Raw genomic sequence first — 27532 nt, 5'->3', positions numbered from 1 at the left:
TGGGGGAAATGGGAACTGGGAATGTGGGTGGGGAAATTGGAATCATGTTTAGCTAAGGGCAGGAATGGGAACAGGGACACAGGTAAGGCTCTGTGGTGTCAGAGCTGGGAAGGGGGACACTAAGGAAGGAAACTGGAATCATGCTTGCTGGAAGTTCACCCCAATAAACATTGAATTGTTTGCACCTTTGGACTTCGGGTATTGTTGCTCTCTGTTCATGCGAGAAGGACCAAGGAAGTAAGTGGGTGAAGGAATAAGCCCCTAACAAAGGACTTATACAGTTAGGTAAGACTCAATGACTTTTAAAGAGATGAAAAATATCATTAAGTTTATGGTCCTTGACCAATGTTTAGCAGCAAGGCAATACGTATCAAAGTAATATTTCTATAATTAAACTATTGTTCCAACCATTTGTGTAGCTGGTACATGACCAGATCTGGCAAATATTTGTACACACATACCAGGAATGTACTAAAGTGCTCCTTATGGTCTGTAAAATAATCTAGGTATTCTAATGCAGGGACAAAAAGAAAAGGAGTACTTGTGGCACCTTAGAGACTAACCAATTTATTTGAGCATGAGCTTTCGTGAGCTATAGCTCACTTCATCGGATGCATACCGTGGAAACTGCAGCAGACTTTATATATACACAGAGAATATGAAACAATACCTCCTCCCACCCCACTGTCCTGCTGGTAATAGCTTATCTAAAGTGATCAACAGGTTAGGCCATTTCCAGCACAAATCCAGGTTTTCTCACCCTCCACCCCCCCACACAAATTCACTCTCCTGCTGGTGATAGCCCATCCAAAGTGACAACTCTTTACACAATGTGCATGATAATCAAGTTAGGCCATTTCCTGCACAAATCCAGGTTCTTTCACTCCCTCACCCCCCTCCAAAAACCCACCCCCATACACACACAAACTCACTCTCCTGCTGGTAATAGCTCATCCAAACTGACCACTCTCCAAGTTTAAATCCAAGTTAAACCAGAACATCTGGGGGGGGGGGGGAGGTAGGAAAAAAACAAGAGGAAATAGGCTACCTTGCATAATGACTTAGCCACTCCCAGTCTCTATTTAAGCCTAAATTAATAGTATCCAATTTGCAAATGAATTCCAATTCAGCAGTTTCTCGCTGGAGTCTGCATTTGAAGTTTTTTTGTTTTAAGATAGCGACCTTCATGTCTGTGATTGCGTGACCAGAGAGATTGAAGTGTTCTCCGACTGGTTTATGAATGTTATAATTCTTGACATCTGATTTGTGTCCATTTATTCTTTTACGTAGAGACTGTCCAGTTTGACCAATGTACATGGCAGAGGGGCATTGCTGGCACATGATGGCATATATCACATTGGTGGATGTGCAGGTGAACGAACCTCTGATAGTGTGGCTGATGTTATTAGGCCCTGTGATGGTGTCCCCTGAATAGATATGTGGGCACAATTGGCAACGGGCTTTGTTGCAAGGATAAGTTCCTGGGTTAGTGGTTCTGTTGTGTGGTATGTGGTTGTTGGTGAGTATTTGCTTCAGGTTGCGGGGCTGTCTGTAGGCAAGGACTGGCCTGTCTCCCAAGATTTGTGAGAGTGTTGGGTCATCCTTTAGGATAGGTTGTAGATCCTTAATAATGCGTTGGAGGGGTTTTAGTTGGGGGCTGAAGGTGACGGCTAGTGGCGTTCTGTTATTTTCTTTGTTAGGCCTGTCCTGTAGTAGGTAACTTCTGGGAACTCTTCTGGCTCTATCAATCTGTTTCTTTACTTCTGCAGGTGGGTATTGTAGTTGTAAGAAAGCTTGACAGAGATCTTGTAGGTGTTTGTCTCTGTCTGAGGGGTTGGAGCAAATGCGGTTGTATCGCAGAGCTTGGCTGTAGACGATGGATCGTGTGGTGTGGTCAGGGTGAAAGCTGGAGGCATGCAGGTAGGAATAGCGGTCAGTAGGTTTCCGGTATAGGGTGGTGTTTATGTGACCATTGTTTATTAGCACTGTAGTGTCCAGGAAGTGGATCTCTTGTGTGGACTGGACCAGGCTGAGGTTGGTGGTGGGATGGAAATTGTTGAAATCATGGTGGAATTCCTCAAGGGCTTCTTTTCCATGGGTCCAGATGATGAAGATGTCATCAATATAGCGCAAGTAGAGTAGGGGTTTTAGGGGACGAGAGCTGAGGAAGCGTTGTTCTAAATCAGCCATAAAAATGTTGGCATACTGTGGGGCCATGCGGGTACCCATAGCAGTGCCGCTGATCTGAAGGTATACATTGTCCCCAAATGTGAAATAGTTATGGGTAAGGACAAAGTCACAAAGTTCAGCCACCAGGTTAGCCGTGACATTATCGGGGATAGTGTTCCTGACGGCTTGTAGTCCATCTTTGTGTGGAATGTTGGTGTAGAGGGCTTCTACATCCATAGTGGCCAGGATGGTGTTATCAGGAAGATCACCGATGGATTGAAGTTTCCTCAGGAAGTCAGTGGTGTCTCGAAGGTAGCTGGGAGTGCTGGTAGCGTAGGGCCTGAGGAGGGAGTCTACATAGCCAGACAATCCTGCTGTCAGGGTGCCAATGCCTGAAATGATGGGGTGCCAGGAGTTCCAGGTTTATGGATCTTGGGTAGTAGATAGAATATCCCAGGTCGGGGTTCCAGGGGTGTGTCTGTGCGGATTTGATCTTGTGCTTTTTCAGGAAGTTTCTTGAGCAAATGCTGTAGTTGCTTTTGGTAACTCTCAGTGGGATCATAGGGTAATGGCTTGTAGAAACTCGTGTTGGAGAGCTGCCGAGCAGCTTCTTGTTCATATTCCGACCTATTCATGATGACAACAGCACCTCCTTTGTCAGCCTTTTTGATTATGATGTCAGAGTTGTTTCTGAGGCTGTGGCTGGCATTGCGTTCCGCATGGCTGAGGTTATGGGGCAAGTGATGCTGCTTTTCCACAATTTCAGCCCGTGCACGTCGGCGGAAGCACTCTATGTAGAAGTCCAGTCTGCTGTTTCGACCTTCAGGAGGAGTCCACCTAGAATCCTTCTTTCTGTAGTGTTGGTAGGGAGACCTCTGTGGATTAGTATGTTGTTCAGAGGTATTTTGGAAATATTCCTTGAGTCGGAGACGTCGAAAATAGGATTCTAGGTCACCACAGAGCTGTATCATGTTCGTGGGGGTGGAGGGGCAGAAGGAGAGGCCCCGAGATAGAACAGCTGCTTCTGCTGGGCTGAGAGTATAGTTGGATAGGTTAACAATATTGCTAGGTGGGTTGAGGGAACCATTGCTGTGGCCCCTTGTAGCATGTAGTAGTTTAGAAAGTTTAATGCAGGGACAGATTTTCCAAAGAGCTCAGAGCCAGACTGTAGGCGACTCAGTCCTTATGAAAATCTGGCCTGCCATAATAATTCATTACTGTGTTAAGTGAGCACCATCATATATTGCCACTGGTCAAGCTGTTCACTCATCCTTCATGCAAGTGGCTTAGAAGTACATTATTTGGCCTCTGTTGATTCTTAAATGGCTAAATTATGTTAGGCTTGGTGTCACTTTTTTCCCCTATTGTATCACATTCCATTTTTAAATATTTTCTTGCTTTATTTTTTCTTACCATAATAGTATTTACAAGTAATCATTTCAAGAGAGATTTTCTTACCATGGTGTAGTGTCCTTGTATGTACTAATCACTGTAAATTTGACTCCTTATTTTAGGGTAATTTCTACCATCCTTACCCACACTAAGTAGTACCATTTCTTTGCAAGTAACCTCATTGAAACTGATGGGACTACTCATGGAGTAAGATACTCCACCCCATGAGTAGCAGTGGCAGAAACTGGCCATGAATATTTTATTTTGACATCCCTAATTTAAAAGCATGCAGATTACATTTGTTTATTCATCTAATTGCTATAGAGGTGTATGGGCATGTGTGACAGGGTCTAGAGACCAAAATACTTTATGGTGATAGTTTTAATTTGTGTACACAGTACTTATTTCTAAAGTGATAACAAGTAAACCACCTACTTGATCCTTCTTCTGCCAGTGACAGCAGATGTGAAGCCCATTCTCTTGTTAATTTATTTCTTTTTCACCTCCTCTAGCTTCAGCAGAAACCAATGTCACCTGTGATCTATCTGTGTTATAAGCTCTTATGGCAGCCTGTTTTGCATTATCCTTACATATAAGATGAATCAATCATGAATGATAGCAGTGTCACTGTCTCTGCATTTCACAATGTCCAATTCAACATCAAGAACATTAGTTTATTTTTTTTAAAAATCTATACACTTAAAAGAGTGGCAAAGTAATTTCAAGCTTCTTAGCTAACTCTACCTTTGATTACTGTGTAAGCATTTGGGGCAAGATCCTGCTCTCATAGAAGTCATAGGCATCTGTCTTGTATGATTTAGACACAGCAAATCCTGCACCTGGACAGGGGATTAGACTAGATGACCCTTGTGGTCCCTTCTAACCTTATGATTCTAAATCAATGTCAAAGCTCCTGTTGAGTAAAATGAAAGCAGGATTGGGTCCTTTGTTATTTACAAGAAACAAGAATTCATATCTAAGGCATATCTATGGATTACAGTGATTACACAAACTATTTGAACAAGGCTTTGCAATGAAATAACTGAGACCCAGCTTGGTATAGAAAGCAAGAACACCTCACAGACTACTAGCAAGCCAACACCTTGACAGTTATGCATTTAGTCTGAGATTATGTAAAGTAGCTTTAAGTAGTGATCTCAGTATAAAAGAGGCCAAATACCCTGTAATTTTCAATTTTACCTGCAACTCTGCGAGTGCTGCTTCATACAGAGCAGGTGGAAGAAAAGCTATTTCAAGCCTTACTGTGGTGGTGGTGGGCGGAGGAGGGAAGCATATCTGAAATAAATTGGCTAGATAGCTGCCTCTGCTGCTTGGCTAGATTCTGTCTGGTGTAGAACAACAATAGGTCAGATTTTGTACTCAGTGCAATTCTGTTGGCTATGTGGGCCTGATTCTGGTAATACTTATATCCGTTCTATAGTCATGCAATATCACAGGATGGACTCTCCCAGGCTCATGAGTAGAGCACTGTGCAGATACCCAATTTGTATCCGCATTCAATCCGCAAACATGGTCCACGGATATCTGCATCCACTGATGTGGATATCCACAGGTTTGCAGGGCTCTCCTCATGAGTTCTGCTTCCTAGCCTCAAAAGAAGAGATCATCTCATTCTGATCACCTCCCAAGCTGAGAAGATCAGCCTCTTCCCCATTCAAGTTCAGGGTTGCCTCCTCCTCCTACCTGCTATATAATGTACTTTCCTAATGAGCTCCAGCTGACTAGACTCCTTGGCCCTTAAGCCTTTCCTGCCTGATCCCTAAATCCTGCAATAAGGAAAGAGGAGAGAGGGATTCTGCACCCTTCTCATGTGGCATCAGGCCCACTGTCCAGAGGTCTCGAGACCAAGGTGGGAACATACCCTGTTACAGATGGATTTTCTAATCAGTGTTCACACAATTGTGAGCTTAATTTCAGCATGCAGTTACCTTACTGCACATTCTAACCCGGTGTGTGAACACCAAAAAAGCCATCTAACACCCGTTGGATGCTGAAATTAGGCACAGTTACAGTAATGACATATGCACATTAGATCTACAACGGCGTGTGCATTTCCGTATGGGAAATTTAGAAAAATCAGGCCCTGAGTGTTTTCCGTAAGGTCATTGCTGTTGTAAAGTGGGCTCAGAATAATACAGCTTCAAAGGTTCTCATAACAAGTCAAGAGGATAAACAGTGGAACTTGTCCTGCCCTAAGAAAAATGAAAGAATAATGATTAATATATTGTAATGGACCCTTTCATCCTTATCTCTTCCAAACTGTGGAATGTTATTTCTGGCATAGATATTCTCGGTCAAGTATGAAGAATCATTGATTGAGTAAAGTGCTTGATTTAGCCCATTTTTATACTATTATAGAATGACAGAGAGAGGTTTTAGACAAGAATAAAATCAATATGGGGAAAAAGTAGAACTTGGCAGAGTGGCTATAACTCTGAATGAAAATGATATATTGGTGGGGTTGAATTTTGAGGTTAGAATTAATAAAAAAGGGAAGACAGACTACAAGGAGCTTATAAAGCTTTTGGGATTCACAGTCTGAAATCTTCATAATTAAATAATTATAAATAATGATATCTTAGATTTAAAAAGCACCCTTCAACCGGAAGAATCCCTGGATTTCTTTACATGCACTAACAGAGAGAATTAGATATAGCCCCACAGTATGCTTTGTGACATGAGGTAAACCTGAGTATGTGAGTCCTTGTGTGGAGGTGCAAAAATGGGGAGAGCCATCTCTGCTGTGTGCTCCCCTCTACAAGAGCTCAGGCTCCTTGAGATATGAGGGGTGCGAAGGCTGGCAGGTCTCCATTAGATCCCTCCCCTCCAAAATCAGTGGGCTCTTTCCCCCATCCCCATGCTTTGGAAGAGTCATGGGCTTGGGGAATCCCAACAGCAGAGCTGCTACAGAAGTGATGGGGAAGAGGAAATTATAGCACATTAGGAGCTTGCCTTTATCCACACAAAGCTAATAGAATCTGTTAGATGCCATAAATCGTAAGGAAAGGTACATAGCAGATGCATCTGACTGGCTCAGGCCAGACTCCTGGCCACAAACCTAGGGTGAAAATGATCCCTCCTACTTCTATAGCTATTAGCTATTTATGTTGTACAGTACCCAAAAGCTCCAGTCACGACCAGGGCCCCATTGTGCTATTCTCTGTACATACCCAGAGGTAGACATGTTCCCTGCCCCACACACCGTTTACCATCTAATTTGCAATGAAATGATCCTAACAAACGGTAGTATCAGAGTGGGAATGGAGAGTGAGGGAAGCTACAACAACACAGCCAATTGCATAGGCTACTGATTGGGTCATCAGTCATTGGAGAGTTTTTGTTGAATAAACAATGTCGGCTACCCTGACTGCCAATCAACCTAAACATGGTGAGTTGATGGATTTCTCTTAGGCATCAGTCTGCATGTTTCTTGAGGCAGGATTTGGAGGAGGAGAGGACAATGACCTTACAGATCAGCTAAGACAGGGCATTCCGTATGGAAGGGTCAGAGTGCCAGAAAGCAGCTTATCGCCATGCCCCTTCCACTGAGGTTTAATGGGAAAATTAGAAGTTAAAAATGACATTTAGCATTTAGCTCCTGGTTTTCTGGAAAGCAATTTGTCTACATGAGGAAAAGGAATATTTGTTTCTCATGTTTCTGTTGTGCGTGCTGTGGTTGGGATGGAGCACATTGGTACTCATGGTGTGCCGGGTGGGGGTGTGGGTCATACTGCATCCTCCTATCTAATTTGCACCCCACTGGGGCGGGAAGCAGAATCACACCATTCACATGCTCCAGATCACAGGGAATATGATTCTCAGCAGCCCTTGTTCTGCAGCATAGATAGGGGGAGGTTTCTTGCACTCACCCTCCCCTCTCCTTTGTGCAGCCAAGCAAGGCCATCACAACTTGGCCCAGAACTTTGCCAAATGTCAAGTTCATCAGAAAGAGTCAACAATGACTTATTCTTCCTGTGATCAAAACTTCCAGAGGGAGATGGATAAGGAAAGCTGAGTGTTATTGTTAACTATAGCAGATTAATCTCCTGTTTATTCCAGGATAACTGATAGCTTGAGTCAAGTTTAGAGATAGATAAATGAGTTTTCTATCTTTGATTAATATTGCATTAAGTTTCTTCTTCATCAAAACAGGACTGCAGCTCAAAGGGGAACGAAACCTAAATCTTAACTCAGAGAAGGGAAAAAATAACAAGTAGTAATATTACAGGAAAGGGTGGGGAACCCAAATTTCCCATGCAAGTTGAAGAGTCAGGGAATGTTTTGGGTAAACACCCAGATATGCAGAAAATCCCTCCATACTAGTGTTAAAATAGATTCATGGAGCTAGAGATTTTTAAGTCCAGAGAGACCATTATATCATCTAGTCTGATTTCCTGTATAACATGGTACAGAGAATTTCACATCTAGTCACTCCTGCACGAGCCCAATAACTTGTGTTTCACTAAAGCATATCTTCCAGAAGAGCATACAATTTTGTTACTGGTTGTTAACTAAAGCAGAGATAGGTGGAGATTCTGACACTCGCTCTAGCTCCTGTATCTTTCTCCTGTAATGGACAGAGACCATAAACAGCCTTCTAGAAGATGGAGAATTTCCCAGGGGCAGGCACTGCTTTGGATAATCATGGGTAGACCTACACTGGCCACCCTGCAAGTCCAATTTAAGATTACATGCTTTTAGCTCATGCTGCTTTGGTCTTTCTGGCTTGCACTGCAGGCCTCTCAGGCGGCTGCAGCAAGGCTGCAATAACTTAGGCAACCCTGGAGGCTGCTCTAAGTTATGTCAGAAGCTGAAATGGTCCATAACCAGCAGGACACAAAGGTGGCTTTGCTCCTTCCTTCTGGGCTGCACCTCGTGTGTGCTGCACCTCAAAGAGGTGAACATGCCCCACTTCATTTGCACTCATTGTTCCATCTGAAACCTTCATAGACTGAAAGACATTGTTTTCATCACTAAAAATCAGTCTACATTGTGTCATGTAGGCACAGCCTTGCACCGTGGGAGGGATAGAAATGCAGTAGTTTAGCTGGAGTCTGTATCTCAAGATAGGTCTATGCTGCAATTAGACACCTGTAGCTGGGCCATGCCAGCTGATTCAGGCTAACGGGCTCAGGTTAAGGAGCCGACATTCACTCTCCCGCCTCGCAAGGTCCTAGAGTCCGGGGTCCAGCCAAAGCCTGAAATTCTACACCACAAACAGCCCATAAGCTCGAGCCCCAAGAGCCCAAGTCAGCACTGTAGACATACCCTCAACCCCTTCACTCTCCTCTGTTAGCAGTCCCTGATGCAACCCCGCTGCTCCACAAACAGTTTACAGCGAGATGTCACAGCTCAACCATCTATCCAAATGATTTGGATGGGGTCATCCCACCTTCTCACTTCCCCTATCAGCCCTATTTGGGTTGGTCTCCCCACTTTGGGATGACAAGAGAGCATTCATTGCCCTTCCCTAGGAGGAGGGACCACAAATGACCCTCCCTCCGACCTTTTTTTTTTTTTTAAATCAGGGCGGGCAGGGGTCAGTTGCATGTGCCCTTCCCACTGCGCACCCATACAAAGGCTAAGGATGATCCGCCTCTTTGTGACAGAGACAAACGGGGCAAGTCAAGCTCCCATTGAAGTCAGTGAGCAGGATCAAGCCACTAATCTGGGTAAACAAAATGCAAAAAAATGACATTGATTGTGGATTGGCTTTAACAATGAATAATTACTCTGATGTGCACATAAATGTGATAAAAATCAAGGCAATACATTCAAAACAAAATAAAAGAGAAAATTCAAAGGCTCCATTACCATCTATTCTAAGCAGATTAAACAGTAATTGCTGTGTCAAGAAAAAAATATCGTGGGCTTTGTAGAATGAAAGATCACTGTAGGCTCCCATTTTATTACATGGCTTGATTCTGGGATAGTAATGATGGGATTTTTCCACCACGACACATTCAATTATTTTTCAGTATCAAAAACTTTTTCCTGGAAATATTCTTCTGAATGATGATATCAGGCTCTCTCTCCACATTTTCTGAAGTTAGCTTTAGTTAGTCTTTCCATGTTTTTTTCATTTTCATTTTGAAATATAAATATCTTGAAATAAGGATTGATTCTCTGCAAACTTCCAACCTCTATATTCTCTCAGGTTTTAATGTCTGAGTATATGTAGTTTTCTAATAGCTTTAACATACAATACTTTCTATTATCCATGAACATTGGGCTCTGGTATAGCGTAATATAGAGTAAGTTGCTCAAGTTGTTAGAAATTATATTGCCTATATGTTTATTTTGCCTAGGATTTCTAGAGGCCTAAGGAGTTAGGCACCCAAATCCCACTGGAATTCAATGGAAGGTGAGAAATTAAATTCTTTAGGCACCTTTGGCAATCACTGCCTTAAAACTTTACTTGACTGATATACTGAATACAAGACTGATGGACAACAGCTGAGTTTAGTGACCAGCACTTGATACATTTTCTTTAAGAAAAAGATGTTGGATGCAGTTATTATAGCATTACATTTTATGGAAATAATAAAAAGAATTTCTATAATCTACAATTAAACTGTATACCATGTGAAAAGGACTGACTTATTTCCTTTCTTGATCTTTGTTGCTGCAAGAGAAAAAAAACTCAAAATCTCACAACCTTCTAAGACACCTATCTTGAGAACTGCCTACTCCAAATAAATGCCCGCTGCTAAGAAGTAGTGAGATGACTCACCTGAGTAAAGTAAACAGAGTATGGAAGTGATGGGGTAAACCCTCTGCCACAGAGTGGCAGTCATTAGAACCCTGCATAAGGATGCAAGGCTCATCTTTGGAGTCACTCTGATACTAGGTGTGCTGGACCCCGGATGAAGATACGGTGTAAATACTGTAAAGTCATTTTTCTGGGCAGATGGAAGTAGGGTCTGGAACATAGAGGTCCTGCGGATAAACCTTAGGAAGAGCCAAGCTTGGAGAGAGAAGTTAAACTTGTGTTTATGTTTGGTCCTTATTATTTGAATTACCAGTAAAGTCAAACCTCAGGAACTATAATGGCCCAGATCCTCAGCTGACATAGATCAGTATAGCTCCATTGACTTCAATGGATCTGTGCTGATTTACAGTAGCTCAGGATCTGACCCAGTATATGTATATTCTATTCAGAGCAAGATGAAAACTATGCACGCTTAAAACCATCCTCTTCCACATACCTTTAAAAAAGCATGAATTATAACAAATGTAGAGATATGCTTTGTACTTGTCTACTAGGGGTTATTTTGCAGGGATTGAAAAGGAGCAGCAGAGGTCAGGCTAAAGATTCAAGTTTATTGAGGTATTACAAATAGCAATATAAAAGTCTAGCAAAGAAAAATGCATTGCTGCAAATCAATTTTGAGATAGCTATTTCATGAACAAAAAGTCGTGGGTAAACGTTAAAGAAGAGAGCGCACTGAAAGCAATATACCTGATGTTGGGACTGTTTGTACATAAAGGGTGGTTAACTATACAGCAAACTGCCACCATCAAGAATAAGGGAGCTCAGGAGGGGTGGGTTGTTTTTTGGGGGGGATGGGGGGAATCTGGGGAACAGGGAGAGATGAATAGAGTAAGAGGCAAAAGATGGTTAGGATGATTGTGTGCCACAGATGAAGTGTAGTTCCTTGGTCATGCTGAACATTCTTGGTTGCTAATATGTTCTTCCCTAAGACATTTATGTGTTCTTTTATTTTTGTGTGCTTGTAACTACAGTTAGATATCTATTTTAGTATATACATATTAAAGTGCAGTGGAATACAGTTACAGGCTCTTAGGCACTATAGTAATACAAACAACAAACTATTTTCATATATTTATATTCGTTTGTTTATTTTACGATATCATTTCTACCAACAGAAGTAGAGATGTATCCAAACATTTAACCCAGATCCAAACTTCCTCAAACTTTGGGAAAACTAAGTCTGGATACAAAATTCACAGACTAAATCCATTCCTAAATATTAGATTTTGTAAGCCTTTACCCATCCCTCCCCAGCTGAGTCTACATTTCTTGTTTAAACACTGAAGTGCAATGATCACTACTTAAAATGTTGCATGTTAGAAGTTATATATAACCACAGTTATGGAGAGGGTACAGTTTGTCCATAATAAATTGTCAGTTTATTAGTAAGTAGCAGCACTAAACCAAGCAAAAAAAAAAAAAGAAAAGGGGAGGGGGGAGGGGAATTCACATACTCAGGGGAGAGGGGGTGAATTTCCCTCTGCACTAACCATGGAGACACCAGGGAACTACTTACAGTGGGCTTCATGCTGAGAGATGATGAGCACTTACAACTCCGTGGAACTTGATGATGCCCGGCAAGTCTCAGGACCGAGTCTATTGTCTCTCTCTAGTCCAGCTATTGACTCCAATTCAGCAAAGCACCTAACCACATGTATAGTTTTAATCAGATGGGTTCAATGAGAGCATTCATCTGCTCTAAATTAAGCATGTGCTTAGGCTTAGGTGGTGTGTTGAATTGAAGTTTGTGTGTCTGGGCAGAGAGATTCCAAACTACCTGGAGGCCCAATATGTATTCATTCTGAAAATCTCAGCCACTGACTTGACTGTTTAAAATCCTTCCCTCCTTGAGGAGCTGCTACCTTTAGAAAAAAATATTTTAAAATTTCTCTCTCGGCTTGTTTAAATCCGTTTTCTTAATGAGGCTGCTCTGACTGTTCTGGAGTCAATCACTGTAACACCTCTATACTTGATTAATTAATTACCCCAGTAAATGGTAATCAGGAAAGCATGCAACTCCCCCTTCCCTGTTTGAAAATTGCAGTTCAGTGCTGGATGACTGCAGAGCCAGGTTGAACAATGACACTTTAAAGTCTATAACTCTCTGTGTTCTGTTCAGGGAGAGAAGCAAAAAATAATAATGCCATTCCTAAAAGCTCTATTTTATCTTAAAGGCACTTGAAAGCACATAGCACTGCGAGAAAAGAAAGTGTTACTGCTCTATCCTTGCCAGTAGCTGCCATTCAGTGTCCTGTTAAAATTAAGTTCTTGTTACAAAGGAGATGTTTATGATAGGATTCACTGGCAACCACAATAGTTTTATGTAATAGGTAACTAACTTCATAAGCCTTTCCTACTAAAATTTAGCATAACTGGAAGTGATATGAACAATAGTAAATCTTGGGTTCCAGGAGCTTGTGGTATCTCAGTAAGAGGATGAATAATATTTTTCCCCTCTGAAAAACAACTAAAGGCTGATCAGAGACGGACTATAAAACACAAACCCATTTTATTTCCATCTTTTAAAAAATCACTTTTTTAGGTTATATTAACCACTAGCTAAAGTAATAATGATTGCTAATGAAATTCAAAAGATACAGATTATTCAGTGCTCAGACAGATCTCTTGTGAGAAGTGTAAATGAATTACCTTGAGTTTGATGGCAGCAAAAGAAGAGACCCCAAGACACTAGAAGGTGGTGACAGGGCTGTCAAAGAGGAGTAGATCACTGAGTGACAGACAGCTACAGATGAAAAAAGGAATTCTGGAGTTAGTGAATAACTCAGAGGAATTTTATAGGAATCAGAACTCCTTTTAGAAAAGTACTGCAAAGGTGCCTCTTTTGTTCTAGTTTGTGAACACTGAGAAAGCTAGTCAGAGAATTTTATGTGCCATGGAGATCCACATCTAGTCCGGCGAGGATTTATTCCCTGTGTCTTATATAAAGTGAATCAGACAGTGATGTTAATACTTCGTCCCCCTCTCCCCGCTTTTTTCTTTTAGTGTAATGATACCTATGGTCTGGCACCTCAGATCTAAAAGCATGATCCTATGCTGCTTGAGCTAAAATACCAGGGCCCAGATCCTCAAGGTATTTAGGTTACCCAAAAATTTCAGTGGGAGTTAGGAGCCCAACTACCTTTAAGGATCTGGGCCCAGGTCCATTACCCTGGAGACAGTGGAAGGTTCATCGACCTCCTACATGGTCCAGCCACTGGGTGAGGAGGAAAAAAGACACACTGGATTTATATGGGTTACATTAACAATGGTGATCTATTGTCTGATGTTATAAAGATTAGTATTCTGGAGTGCCTGAGGATTTTGTTTTTTTAAATGTCAGGGCATATTTTCCAAAACTGCTGGGAAAAGTGGTCTAGGTTGTAATGGTTCTGTGGCGAAAACTAATAAATATGTCTAGTAGTATCACAATGGGTGAGGTAATATCTTTTCTTGGACCAACTTCTGTTGATGAGAGACAAGCTTTTGAGCCACACACAACTCTTCTTCAGGTCTGGGAAAGGTACTCCCAATCACAGCAAAATGCAAGGTGGAATAGATTGTTTAGAATAAGTAGTTAGCACATATTCCAAGCGACCACTCAAGGTAGAGTGGCCCATTAACACCTCTGCAGTGAAAGGACAAAAAGATGGGGTTAGACCCACAGGGCTACAACTACATTATTGCAGGATCACTTCATTCTTAGGGCACGTCTATGCTACAAAATTATGTCAACATAATAGTTACCTCAGCATCGAGCAGCCACAGGCATGAAATAGTTTTTACAGGCCCACACTATGCTACTTGTGTCAGCGGTACAATTCCTCACCACGAGCGCTTACACCAACTGTACTGTCAGTGCGGGGCACTGCAGGATGGCTTCTGAAATCCAGTCACACACTGTCTACATTGACACTGCGGTGACCTAACTACATCGACATTGACTGTACGCCTCTTGTTGAGGTGGAGTTAAGGGCAGTTATGTTGGCGGGAGTAAAATTTTCATGTGGACACTTAAATAGGTCAATGTAAGCTGCATTGCATCGACCTAATTCTGTAGTGCAGCAGACTAGGCCTCCTCAGACAAATTATCCCAAGTATGACAATGGCAAATCCATAGATAAGAAAAGGTATCGGAATCAGTATAAATCTACGGTATAGTATAAATCTATATAAAAGTAGTTGAGATAGGGAACAGCCAAGCATTTCTGTCCTAATAGGTCCTTTCTGGAAGGAGACAGGGTGCAAGGCGACACATGTATATGTGAAGCAAAGGGGGAGTTTAATTAACTAAATTTCAGGTTAGCATTAGTTACGCAGATGTCACATTTTGACAGGGTCAGTTCAGCATTTCATCTTTCCAAGGAAAATAAATTGAGTACCATGCAGTTTATTGAATGTGGATCTTTTAGATAAGACCTTTAGAAACCAGGAAGAATCCTTTAGGCTCTGCATAAAATTCAACATCTCACGGTACTTTTGATTAGAAAAGAAATTTACATTAATATTCTGGGCCAATAATTTCTCCTCCTCCAAAAACTGTGTGTATTTACCTCTTTGCTCCACCCCAAAGGCCAGTGCTTCTGAGCAATATGTACTGTGTATAGTTGTAAAATGCTTTATGAAGAGTAGGGATGAACAATTATATTGATATAAGATTTTATTACATATGTGCCTCAGTCCAAGCTTATTTTTGAGTCATAGAATTCCCTCTGAGCAGCTGTGACCATTAGGTGACCATTAAGTGGAGCTCATTAGCTCTGTACCAATGTTCAAAGAGCAAGTGAAAAACCTTCAAATAGATGTAACCTTTCTTAAAAATTATTGCTCCCCATTCCATTTTTTTAAAATTCAGTATATCCCACACCAGTGGCAGTTGCACGCTTGTTAGAAAGGTCATAAGGACTGTGCTTAGTGCCTTCTATTCAAATTCATAGGTCAGGACTTCTCAGCTAATGGTGTGATCGATTCTGCTGAACTTCCTGGAGCATTTTATAATGCTTTAATATAAGGTAATCAAATGGTACTGAATCCCTTGCAGTGATGAGAGAGCTCATTACATAGGGCTCTAAGCTGGACTCTTTAATATTTTGTCCAGGCATCACTAGACTTGTATGATACTGGCATTTCATTTGTCTGTGAGAATGAGCTAGTATTGTCATATCCTCTATTTGTGTGCTATCAGCTAAGCATTAGTTTGTGCCCCATTTTGGCATGACAGTGCTTGCTCTACCTGAGTGGAAGAACAGAATACTTATTCTCCACGCTATGCGTCCTAGTGGAGGAACAAGGTGAGATTTCACTCCTTGTTAAAGACCAGGGATTCTAACAGAAGGAAGGTGTAGAGCAAAGGAAGGAGCATAAGTTCGGCCCCTGGGAGGCTGGGCCAGTGCAACAGATACACCCCTCAGAAGATGTACTATGCATGATTGGAAGAAGCATTATGTTGACTCAGGTACAGTGCCTCTAAGAGCTGCGGCTAAGGCAATGTACCTCCACACTCCTCCCCCTATGGGCTGTGGTTCAAAACTGATATCCAGCCTTCCCTCCCGGCATGCTGCAATAGCATGCCTGGTAGTATCCTCTTTTGAGGACACTAATGTTGGAGTTTATGCTGAGAAACACAAGCAGGTGGTTTAGGTGATCTGAATACCCACCAAGTCATGGAAGTCCCACATTGAGTTTCTACTCACTGAGAATGGAGATTTACCATCATTTTACTTGGCCAATAAAAATGACCAATATTTTTAATAGTACAAATGCGAACATCTACTTATCCTTTTCCTACTGTTATTTAAGGACTGGAGATAGCATCAGCCTTCTTGAGTTATGAGGAGTGGTGTACAGGGATTCACATAGGTTTTCCTATGCGAAAGACAACTCCTTCTAATGAGCTCAGACATGAGCCACATAACGCAACCCCACAGTGGTCCAGGGGATATAAGGTATCCACTATCCCTTATGTGGGCAGTACACTAGTTACTATGCAGGGTGGAAAACAGTCACCAGAGGGCTACTTCCCTTGGCAGCTGAATCAGCACACAAGGGAAAAATCAACTGCTGCAGAAAAAAAAAAAAAGAGCTAACACCTTAGCTCACCTCACCGCAGGGACAATCCAAGTCCTTGCTCTGCTTCCAAGGCAGAGGAACTATGCTGCCCCTTCGCAGGCAGTATTGCAACATGGCACTCCAGCCTAAGAGAAGAAGTGAATCAGCCAGGGTGCACAGCTGAGTTGTTTGGAAGTTGCTGTTGTGACAAGAAATTAAAGCGCTGGTGTTTGGTGGAATCATTACCCAAACTGCACTCTTGATTATTTTTTTTAAATGTCAAGCTTCAAAATGAAAAGGAGTACTTGTGGCACCTTAGAGACTAACCAATTTATTTGAGCATGAGCTTTCGTGAGCTACAGCTCACTTCATCAGATGCATACCGTGGAAACTGCAGCAGACTTTATATATACACAGAGAATATGAAACAATACCTCCTCCCACCCCACTGTCCTGCTGGTAATAGCTTATCTAAAGTAATCATCAGGTTAGGCCATTTCCAGCACAAATCCAGGTTTTCTCACCCTCCACCCCCCCACACAAATTCACTCTCCTGCTGGTGATAGTCCATCCAAAGTGACAACTCTTTACACAATGTGCATGATAATCAAGTTAGGCCATTTCCTGCACAAATCCAGGTTGTCTCACTCTCTCACCCCCTCCAAAAACCCACCCCCATACACACACAAACTCACTCTCCTGCTGGTAATAGCTCATCCAAAGAGTGAGTTTGTGTGTGTATGGGGGTGGATTTTTGGAGGGGGGTGAGGGAGTGAGACAACCTGGATTTGTGCAGGAAATGGCCTAACTTGATTATCATGCACATTGTGTAAAGAGTTGTCACTTTGGATGGGCTATCACCAGCAGGAGAGTGAATTTGTGTGGGGGGGTGGAGGGTGAGAAAACCTGGATTTGTGCTGGAAATGGCCTAACCTGATGATTACTTTAGATAAGCTATTACCAGCAGGACAGTGGGGTGGGAGGAGGTATTGTTTCATATTCTCTGTGTATATATAAAGTCTGCTGCAGTTTCCACGGTATGCATCTGATGAAGTGAGCTGTAGCTCACGAAAGCTCATGCTCAAATAAATTGGTTAGTCTCTAAGGTGCCACAAGTACTCCTTTTCTTTTTGCGAATACAGACTAACACGGCTGTTACTCTGAAAGCTTCAAAATAATACAAAAGGAGCTTTACTTTAAGAGTCCCATTGTAGGTCATTAAAAATCATGAACAGGAGCTATGTGTGCATCTAAAACAGAACTGGGATCTTCATGGCCCCAGAAGATTGAAATCAATGGGAGCCCTCCGAAGAGAGAATTTTTTAAATATATAATTTCTGTAATGCTACACCTCATTATTACAACAAATACAATTCAAAATAATCATTAAATAGAAAAGAGACAAAGCAAAACTCCAGATAAGATCTATGTAAGATAGGCACAAGTAGGGTGACCATACGCCTGGTTTTGGCTGGGACAGTCCCTTTTTTAAGCCCTGTTCTGGCCGTCCCAACTTTTTTGGCAAAAGTGGGCATTTATCCCATTTGCTTTTGCTGATTTGATCAGTTAGCAAAAGCAAACAGGACAAATGCCCACTTTTGTTAAAAAAGTGGGGTGCAATGCGGAGGAACATGCCAGATGAGGCAGATGCCAGATACCAGCCCCTTGTGGGGGGAGGCAGGGCTTGTGTGGATGGCAGGCAGGGTTCTAGCAACCCCAGCCTTGGGGGTCAGGGGAGGCAGGGTTCCAACGACCAGCAGGCAGGGTTCCAACAACCTCAGCATGGTGGTAGGGTGGGGAATGAGATGGGAATATCCATGGAGAGAATTTGGCCCTTTATGGGCATTGGATGTTGAAATCAATAAGAACCACATGTGAGTGCCAATGACAGAGTTTCAGAATGGGAATGGAATTGGGAAATTGAAGTTAATTGACAGGTTTCAGAGTAGCAGCCGTTTTAATCTGTATCCGCAAAAAGAAAAGGAGTACTTGTGGCACCTTAGAGACTAACAAATTTATTGGAGCATAAGCTTTGAAGTGAGTAGCTCACGAAAGCTTATGCTCAAATAAATTTGTTAGTCTCTAAGGTGCCACAAGTATCCTTTTCTTTTTGAAGTTAATTGGAATCATATAAGCACATTCATGGATGCAACTGGGGTTTTTACGGTAACGTGATATTGAAGTCAGTGGGAACTTTATGTGTACATCTAAAAATGAAATATAACCCTGTATGGCAGTAGGATCCTGAAGTCAAAGGGAGACCAATCCATACAACCAAGGGCATTATTTTGACCATGCTGCTTTCACAAGAGTAACTATAAAACATTCAACTATTAAACATGAATTTTCTATGCAAACCTTAAATGTTACATGGTAAAAATGTTTTCACAGAATATCGATGTTAAAAACAATCCTCTATTGTTTTTAATAAGTGAGAAGTTTAAAAAAAAATTTTCTGACTTCAACAAGTTCTGAAATAGTATATATCAAAAAGGTATTCCTGCGGAGGGAACATTAATTTAACAGTGCGGGGAAGAAAGCCAACTATCCAGGGTCTGATTTACATATTCAAACATAGTCTGCTAAAGTACTCTATTTTCCCTATCAAAAGTACATGAGGTTCTGTGCTAGCAGAAACTAATTCCCGTTTTCTTTCTGAAAGGAGAAAATCATGATTACCCTTGGAATTTATTTCTAAATAAAAATGAGTTGATAGAGTCACAGGCTTCTATAATAACCCACATTTCAGAAAAGAATTCAAAGCACTTTGTTTTCATTACCTTTATGTTAAATTTACTATTTAACTTAGGCTGACAAATTATTTCCCAAGACAAGGCTGGAATACAACCTAAAGGCAGTTCTGAAAGTTGCTGAGCACCTTCTGAGCAGTGCTAAGCACCTTTCACTTTCATTGAGCCAGAGTCTACTCTCATTGACTTCAATGGAGGTCCTCACTACTTTGCAGGATTGAGCCCTAATAAATATAGCATAGTGTTGTCTTACATAAATTATAAAAATTGGAATAATTTTGATAGACTCTAGGACCAATTTTTACAGGAGTCCCAACTCAACCTCTCTTTTGGGGGTTCACTCAGGTGCTTAGATGTCTGAATGGCAGGGTTTTTGCACCCACAGATTAATTGCACTGGAGAATCTTGTCCCATATATTTTAACATTGCAGAAATTAATCTTTAAAATGTTCTGTTTCATATTAATAAAATATGTAATCATCTGTCAATGGCCTGTGAGGTGTCTTCTTTTTAAAATATGCATTTGCATTGTTTAATTAACTTTCTTCTGTATACATTACATTCTCCATCCTGGCTGGTAAATCACTACAAGATGGCAGTTCTTTGTCTCTTCTGGAAAGGCAAATTGCTTCTTTCAATTACACATTTTCTTCCTCACTGGACCAATACACACAACCAAGAATTATCTTATTGCAGATGTAAACATCTTTGTACATCCCCAGTGTGCTTCCTGGCCAAGTGCTGATAGTCCCTACATTTTGTTTTGGGTTTTTGTCACCACCTAGATAATGAAAGAGGCATTCATTGTCTCTCACCATTTAATCAAGGTAATAATTACAGGGACTGGATCTGAGACTAAAGAACAGGAAGAAGGCTTTTCAATCACTGCCCCTGCATTTCAATAGAAGCCCTATGCTGCAGAACAAGGTGTAAATCAGTTTTAAGAACACAGTTCTGCATTCAATGCACTGTGGTTTACAGCTCCCAAATGACCTTCATCTATCTTCCTTAGCTGTAGAGGTGTATAATTGAACTAAAGAGAGGCTTGAATAATGAGGTTGAGAGCAGCAGCTCCACTGATGTTACTTAATAGTACAACAGCCTTTCACTTCCCCTCCCCCTCCCTCCCCCAGAAATGTAAAAAACTACTCTAGTGGGTCCAATTCTTCAGGATGACACTTGCTGATAACCCATATTTTAAAACAGAAAGAAGCAGGTTGTTGCAAGCAAAACAATAGATACACTTTTTTACTGAAAATGTGTTCCCAAAAATACAATTATGTGAGCCATTTTCCATCTGATATCTGCTCACAAAAGCTTGGAGACGAATGGAAATTACCTATACTTCTTTCAGCCATGGAATTTTTTTTTTTTTTTAAAGACGATCTTTCTCATGAAAGCGAGAGTTTTTCCTTTCCTTTCCTCTCAGAGAAGTTTAAGGTGACAGTGGCTCAAGGCTGCCTTCTGTGGTGGGAGGTTGCCAGGACCTGGTGAAAACTGAGATGCTGATGCAGAAAGCAGCCCTTTGAAAGACAGAACCTGTTGCCAAACAGTGTTTTACTACAGTTATACTTGTGGCACCTTAGAGACTAACCAATTTATTTGAGCATAAGCTTTCGTGAGCTACAGCAGTATGCATTCGATGAAGTGAGCTGTAGCTCACGAAAGCTTATGCTCAAATAAATTGGTTAGTCTCTAAGGTACCACAAGTACTCCTTTTCTTTTTGCGAATACAGACTAACACGGCTGCTACTCTGAAACCTGTTACTACAGTTATGTGTTTTATGTTGCTAAGTAACAAATTGCCCTGTTCATGACATTTAGATGGGCTTTCCGCAGTCTTCTCACCTACCCTAAGTCCACTTTGTCACAAGTGGCAGCCAATTAGAGGTTTATTCCCCTCCCAGGTTCAGCCTGATGCAGCCTAGTAGTGCTCAGTGGAGCGGTATGTATGTAGAGGGCTCTAACAGTGTCCTGTGATTAGGTGATCAGGCTCAAGTGTTTTCTTAAAGTGGCGGGGGAGGAATAGAGAACACGCTTGCCTTTTAGAGTATATCTAAATGCACCTGGGAACGTGTCCCAGCACGGGTAGACATGAACTAGCTCTCCTCGAACTAGAGCAATAAAATTAGCAGAGTGCTGTGGCAGCATGGGTTGCAGCTCCAGCCCCACAGCAGGGAGTCAGGTGGGTTTGTACTCAGGGGCTAGCCCGAGTCTTAGGGCTTGTCTACACTATCGCGCGGGGTCGATCTAAGATACGCAACTTCAGCTCCTTGAATAGTGTAGCTGAAGTCGATGTACTTAGATCTACTTACCGCAGTGTCTTCACTGCAGTAAGTCGACAGCTAATGCTCTCTCATTGACTCCACTTGTGCGTCTTGTTCTGGTGGGGTACCAGAGATGATGGGAGAGTGCTCAGCGGTTGATTTATCGCATCTATACTAGATACTAGATGCGATAAGTCGACTCCCGCTGGATACTAGATACTAGACACGATAAATCGACTCCTACTGGATCGATCACTGCCCGCCAACCCAGCAGGTAGTGTAGACAAGCCCACAGTCAGACTATTACTTTTAGCACGCGACCTTGTTCATTGTTAGAGTGTGTCTGTCTACCTGCACTGGGAAGGACACTCAGAGGCTGTGTACACATGCCATTAGTGGTGAGATGTTTCATTCAGAAAGAGTGATGCTGATTGCAGGTTAAGCTAAACAAGTAGAACTTTATTAAATCCTGTGCACTGCCTTGTCCATGTGGCAGAATTGCTTCCATCCAACCTAACTTCCTGGCATGCCCTGTTTCCCTGCTGTCTCCTGAATAACTGTGCCTCCAGGGAACATAGACCCTCTAATTCCAGTTCCACAGATCACGATACACTGGAGGCCAGCCCAATACATAGCAAACTATGGCTGCCGCTGCTGCAGACAGACATGATGCTTGTTGTCAGCTAATCACATATGAACCACGGGGAATTAAACTGCCACTACCGGACTGACTGTACTCTAGAGCTAGGTCAAAAATGTTTTATTCTAAATGTATTTGTTGAAAAATTATCACTTTTCAAAATGATTTTTCCCAAAATAGCTTCAATGAAAAAATTAAACACACATGTTTGCGTTTTCAGGGTGTTTTTTGTTTGTTTGTTTTGCGGGGAAATTTTTCCTCTCTCTCCTTTTCCTTTTCTTTCATTTTGTTACTGAAAAAGTGGGGAGAAAAGAGAGAATAAGGAAAAAACCTGAAAACTGGAAAAGTTTGTTTTTTGTTTTTTTGTTGAAAAAAAAAATCTATCTGAAAATTTCCAAGTTAAAAAAATTGCAAAATTTATTTCAGCCAGATGGACTCTACCTCAGTGCTTAATTCACTCAACCACTGGAGGAATGCTATGAAAAACTGCACTGGTCTGACATCTAGTCCAGTAAAAATGCACATTAATCAGTTCATTACATATCCCTAACATTAAAAAGAAAAATGGGCTGGAGCTCAATGGAGAGGAAATCCAATCCAATACTCCTGATCCAGCCTCGGGTGCCTCCTCATAGTCAGGTGACTATTAGAATGAGAATCTAATGCTCACCGAACTATAGCATTTCTAGATTGTATAGGAAAGCAGAAGTCTCTTTGTTTAGGAGCTCTAGTCGTAGACCAGGACCCCATTATGCTGCACAAACACATACATAAAGAAATGGTCCCTGATTTAAAGCCATTTGAAGGCATAGAGACACAGTTTAATGTAAAAGGCCAATGACTGGCAACAGACATTGACTCAGAGACAAAAGGGGCTCCACCAGCACTTAGCATCCCCCGCTCCGCTAATGGAACTGGTATGGTTCTGCTGAGCAAAAAGAACAGGATTTGGGAAGACCATGAAGGGTTAAGCATACCCCTTGTGCAATAGAGTTCAGTGCTCAGGGGGTGAGTAGAACAGAGAGGGGCAAGCTGGGAGGACTGGGACAGAGAATCTGCTCCCAGCATCCTCCAACTGAGGGGGTGCAAAGGGCTAATGAAGCTATACTGCCATGAATCTCTCCAGCATCTAGCCTAGCTACTCCAGCTGATTCTGGGTGCTAGATCTGGAGCTTGTTGTGCTTTATATACCGATTGGGGAAGCACCTTACTCACAGAGAGGTAGGTATCCTCTTTGCATGGGGAAGCTGTCAATTTAAACTCTGTTGTAAATCTGGGGTGGAGGGGGGGATCTGAATTCTCATCTTTGAAGTAGAGAGAATGCACCAAAATGTTCCCCCCTAGAATTTGATTTCTTCAGCTTTAGGCAGCAGGTAACAGAAGAGAGAAAGAGTAGGACTAGGGAACAGGGGATCCAGATGAATAGGATGAAGTAAGAGACAAAAGGCTGCTTTGCATGGTTTCAAATATTGCAGTGTCTTTCTGGGGATAGAGACGGAGATAGACGTACACCATGTAATAGCCTAGCAAGATGCAAGGAAACAAACTATAGAGCACTCTCTCTCGGTTGATATTTTACTGTGCAAAATCCGCGTTTTCTCAACACAAGCAGATTAAAACCCATTGTATATAAGGAATGGGAGTGACTTTTAGTAGGCACCAGTCTGTCAAGTTAGACGTTTTGCCCAGGCTCAAGTTAGCCCCTTGAATTCTGGGAATGTACTATGTCAATACTAAGTTTTAAGTACGTTAAAAGAGGCTGAATACAGAGCAGCTAGAGTCACAGCCTCTTCTCCACATCAAGCCATGCTCACTGGGGCAGTAACAGCAGGTACCAATCTGTGATATGGAATGTGGCTTTGCCACACATCTGAAAATCTCATTAGAGAAAAAGTAATAAAGGTGCTACCACTCCCACTTGGGACTTTCAGCCTTTAAGTAAGTCCAAAAAACCTGTCTGGGAAGAATAAGACATTTGTGACTTTTCCAGTTTCACACTTCCACTACACCTGCCTACATTTGTTAAAAAGAATATTGCCCTTTGAGGCTGATGATCTCCTTGCATTTGCTCTGACACGTGGCTGTCCCTTATAAAGAAAGCATTGCTGGGTATTTCTTTTCAGCTCCCAGCCACTGACACACCTGGTGCACATGCCTAGAGGTAATAGAGAAATCAGGCAGCAAACTGTCACTGTCTTCCTACTGTCTAGCTTTACGTTGCTATAAAGAAGTAAAGAGTAACTCAGTTTACCTTTTAGATGTGCAGTCTGTGCTTTTGTGGGCCAAATTCTGTTTTCAGGTAGGTCAGTGTAAACCTGCATTGACTTCATTCAATGGAGTTACACCAGTGTAACTCAAAGCAGGATTTAGCCTTACTTCTTTCCTGTCAGATTACACTGTATTGTAGGACATTAAAAAGAACAAGTTTTAAAATTCCATTACCACCAATGAAAAGCACAACCAAACATGTAGTAAGTACAGCAAGTTATAGGAATATAGACAGGTTACATATAGAAACTCTTGATAACAATATGAAAACGTTAGGAAATGATGGACAAGGCTGTGACAACATGCAGGGAAATAAACTCCTTTTTACAGAAGAATTTCTTGCACACCAAAATGGGGTCCTGTGTTCACATTTAATGTGTGGGTTCTGGGATAGGGTCAGAATAGGATTGTGTGTAGGTGTCCCACAATCCCTGTCTGAGCTCACTGAATGCTTCACCACAGTGGGGCCTCTGATGTGCTGAAATGGACTGTTTAGGTTATTTTGAGGGAATTTCATTGTCTGTGAGGAGGTTACTGATGCAACACATAAATTGGGGAGCACATAAGATTTTGGGACAGACCTCTAGCTTAAAAAAAGACATTGATTGCAAAGGAGATATGGCAACTTAGAGGATTTGGCCCCTTATTTTTATGAGAAAGCATGGAGCGACCACCTGCATAATGAAGTGAGAACATATCTCTCTCAGCAGGGAAAAGGACTTATATTACTGATCCACTTTGGGAGGCTAATGTAATCTGATTAGTTTCAGATAGCTTTGAGGAAGAGTGCTGCCCAGCCAACAGACCACTCTATCAATGGCTTGGAAATAATCTTTTGTCCATGACCATCTATATAGCGTCTCCAAGTTTCCTCTCTCTCTCAGCGTCATCTGCACAGGTCACTTCAGACTTATCTACATCATCTACCATGTCTACACTGACACTTTCGTCATTAAAACACACCTCTGAATGACAAAAGTTTTAACGACGAAAAGCACCGATGTGGACAGCACTTTACTGGTGGGAGTTGATCTCCTGTCGATGAAGTTAATGACCCTCATTGTGGGTAGTGTTATTTTGTCGTTGGAAGAGCTCTCTCCCGACAAAAAAGAGCAGCCACACAGTGCACTTTACAATGGCGTGGCTGCGGTTGTAAGGTGTGCTGTGTAGACATAGCCTAAGACAGACAAAGCAGGAGGGAAGGTGGCTGGGTTGCTGGCAGCCAAAGTCTGACCAATTGCATCAAAAAGATGCAACTGTGCGAAAAGCAGACATTTGTGTCTGCAAAACCCCAGTCTGGGTGGTATACAGTTTAGTCAGTCACAAATACTTAGTCTCTGTTTCATCACAGTCAATGTGAGGATTTTTCACTTTACAAGTGGCTCCAAGAGACATGTGAAAGTTTCAAAGCCTTACACACACACAGAGAGAGTGTGAGAGAGAGAGAGAAAGAGAGAGAGAGAGTTTAGGGAACAGCCAGGCAGGGAGTAAAGGAAGTAGGAGTTTTAATTTTGTTTCACCTTTGGCCGTCTGAAGGCACATAGGTCACACACTGTCCAGACAGTGACCACACACAAGTATAAGTATATAAAAAACCCCAACCATTGATCTGGGCAGCAGCTTCTCCTCTCACACACTTTCTTCAGACAACTCAACTTTCTCGGTTTTCACCCTTTGTGTTGCCCTTCACTTTAAGGCACAGACAGATTGTATTTAACAACTACATTGATTTTACTTAAACATTACTAACACAACCAGAGCTGGTGCTGAAGTCCACAATAGAGGGTGACTTTGGCCTCTGCATCTATATCCCACATCCTTACATAACACACACACACTTTCCACATTTCTCCCCCTCCCCTGGCTCACATCCTTCTCCCTTCCTGACATTGCCCAGCATTCCTCTACTGCATTTTCTTCTTGCACTGAATGGTACACAAAGCCAGCAGCCTCACCTGCACCAGCCAGGCCCACTTTCCCCTCTGCAAATGGCTGGTGCTGTGCCATGCAGCACTCTGCTCTATCCCAATGGATGGAGCTAAGTGCTCACTCTCAAAGTACATCTGAATCTGTCTGCTACTCTTAGGACAATGGTGGCTTAAAAGCCATAGTCTGGCCCTTTGCATTTTCATTCACTTCAATATATCAAACCCAGACTTAAAAAATGCAGAGATGAGCTGCCAACATTTCAACAAGGGGCTCCCACAAAAATCTTTTGGCCTTAGCCTATGATAAATCCTGGGAGTAGCAGGAAGTGTGCTTGCAGCCTGGAGGAGGCAAGGAACCGAGAAATCTAGTCATTTGGATCCTCTCCTCACCTCCACCCCCAGTTAAATAAGAACTGCCTTTGCAATCACAGCCAATTAAGGAAGCAAACCCACATGACAAACTCACTCAGATCAAGCTGCACTTGGCTAAACATGATTACACTTTGTTCCTGAGAAATATACTAGGTATTTTTATTATGTGAGTAACAAATATAAAGGACGAAGATATTGTAGGTGAATTGGTGTATCCTTCTCAAGGAAAGCTTTGGAAACTATATGCCAGTTGGGTCACGGCAAACAAGCTGTTCTTCAGAAGTATAAGTCCCAGGGACACATCAATTTTTAGCAGGAATGAGTTAGCAGATTCCAAGGAAGGCATGAACTTCCCTGGATACGGGAAAAGCATGCTAGCCTGCCCCTTCTCTTTGGAGGCAGTAATATATCAGTGACTTCCTGAGAGCAACGGAGACACCACCATCACCCAACACAGTGGCAAGATGATAATCAGTAAAAGGCCTGACTTCAATGGAGATTTACAACAGAGGTCGATCTGCCGAGAGCATATGAAATCAAACCATACAAGTAAGAGTAGCTGTAACTACTCTTCAAAATCAGAGATAAAACTGAACTCCAAAGACTGGTTCTGAATCCAAACTTCCCTGAAGTTCAGGACTGTTGGACTCCAGGACTGTTGGACTCCAGAGTTTTGGCAACAGTTCATTCCTATTAAAAAAAATCCACAGGAACCAATCCGTTGCCTCCAAGTTTCTCACAGCTCTGCTTTGGAGAAGGTTTAGCATGCAGACTTGTGTGCCCATCCAAACCTGCCACTCCACCATGCCACCTCCTGAGGTGTCCTAAATTTGACATCAGAGTCTGTGTGATCTTCTTAGGCAGTGCTGGCTCTACAAGTAAAAGTTGCTCTAAGTACTTGGCAA

This window comes from Eretmochelys imbricata, chromosome 9 (assembly GCF_965152235.1).
Source record: "Eretmochelys imbricata isolate rEreImb1 chromosome 9, rEreImb1.hap1, whole genome shotgun sequence".
Lineage (NCBI taxonomy): Eukaryota > Metazoa > Chordata > Testudines > Cheloniidae > Eretmochelys > Eretmochelys imbricata.
The sequence above is the reverse complement of the archived record's forward strand: the minus strand, read 5'-3'. Positions refer to the sequence as shown.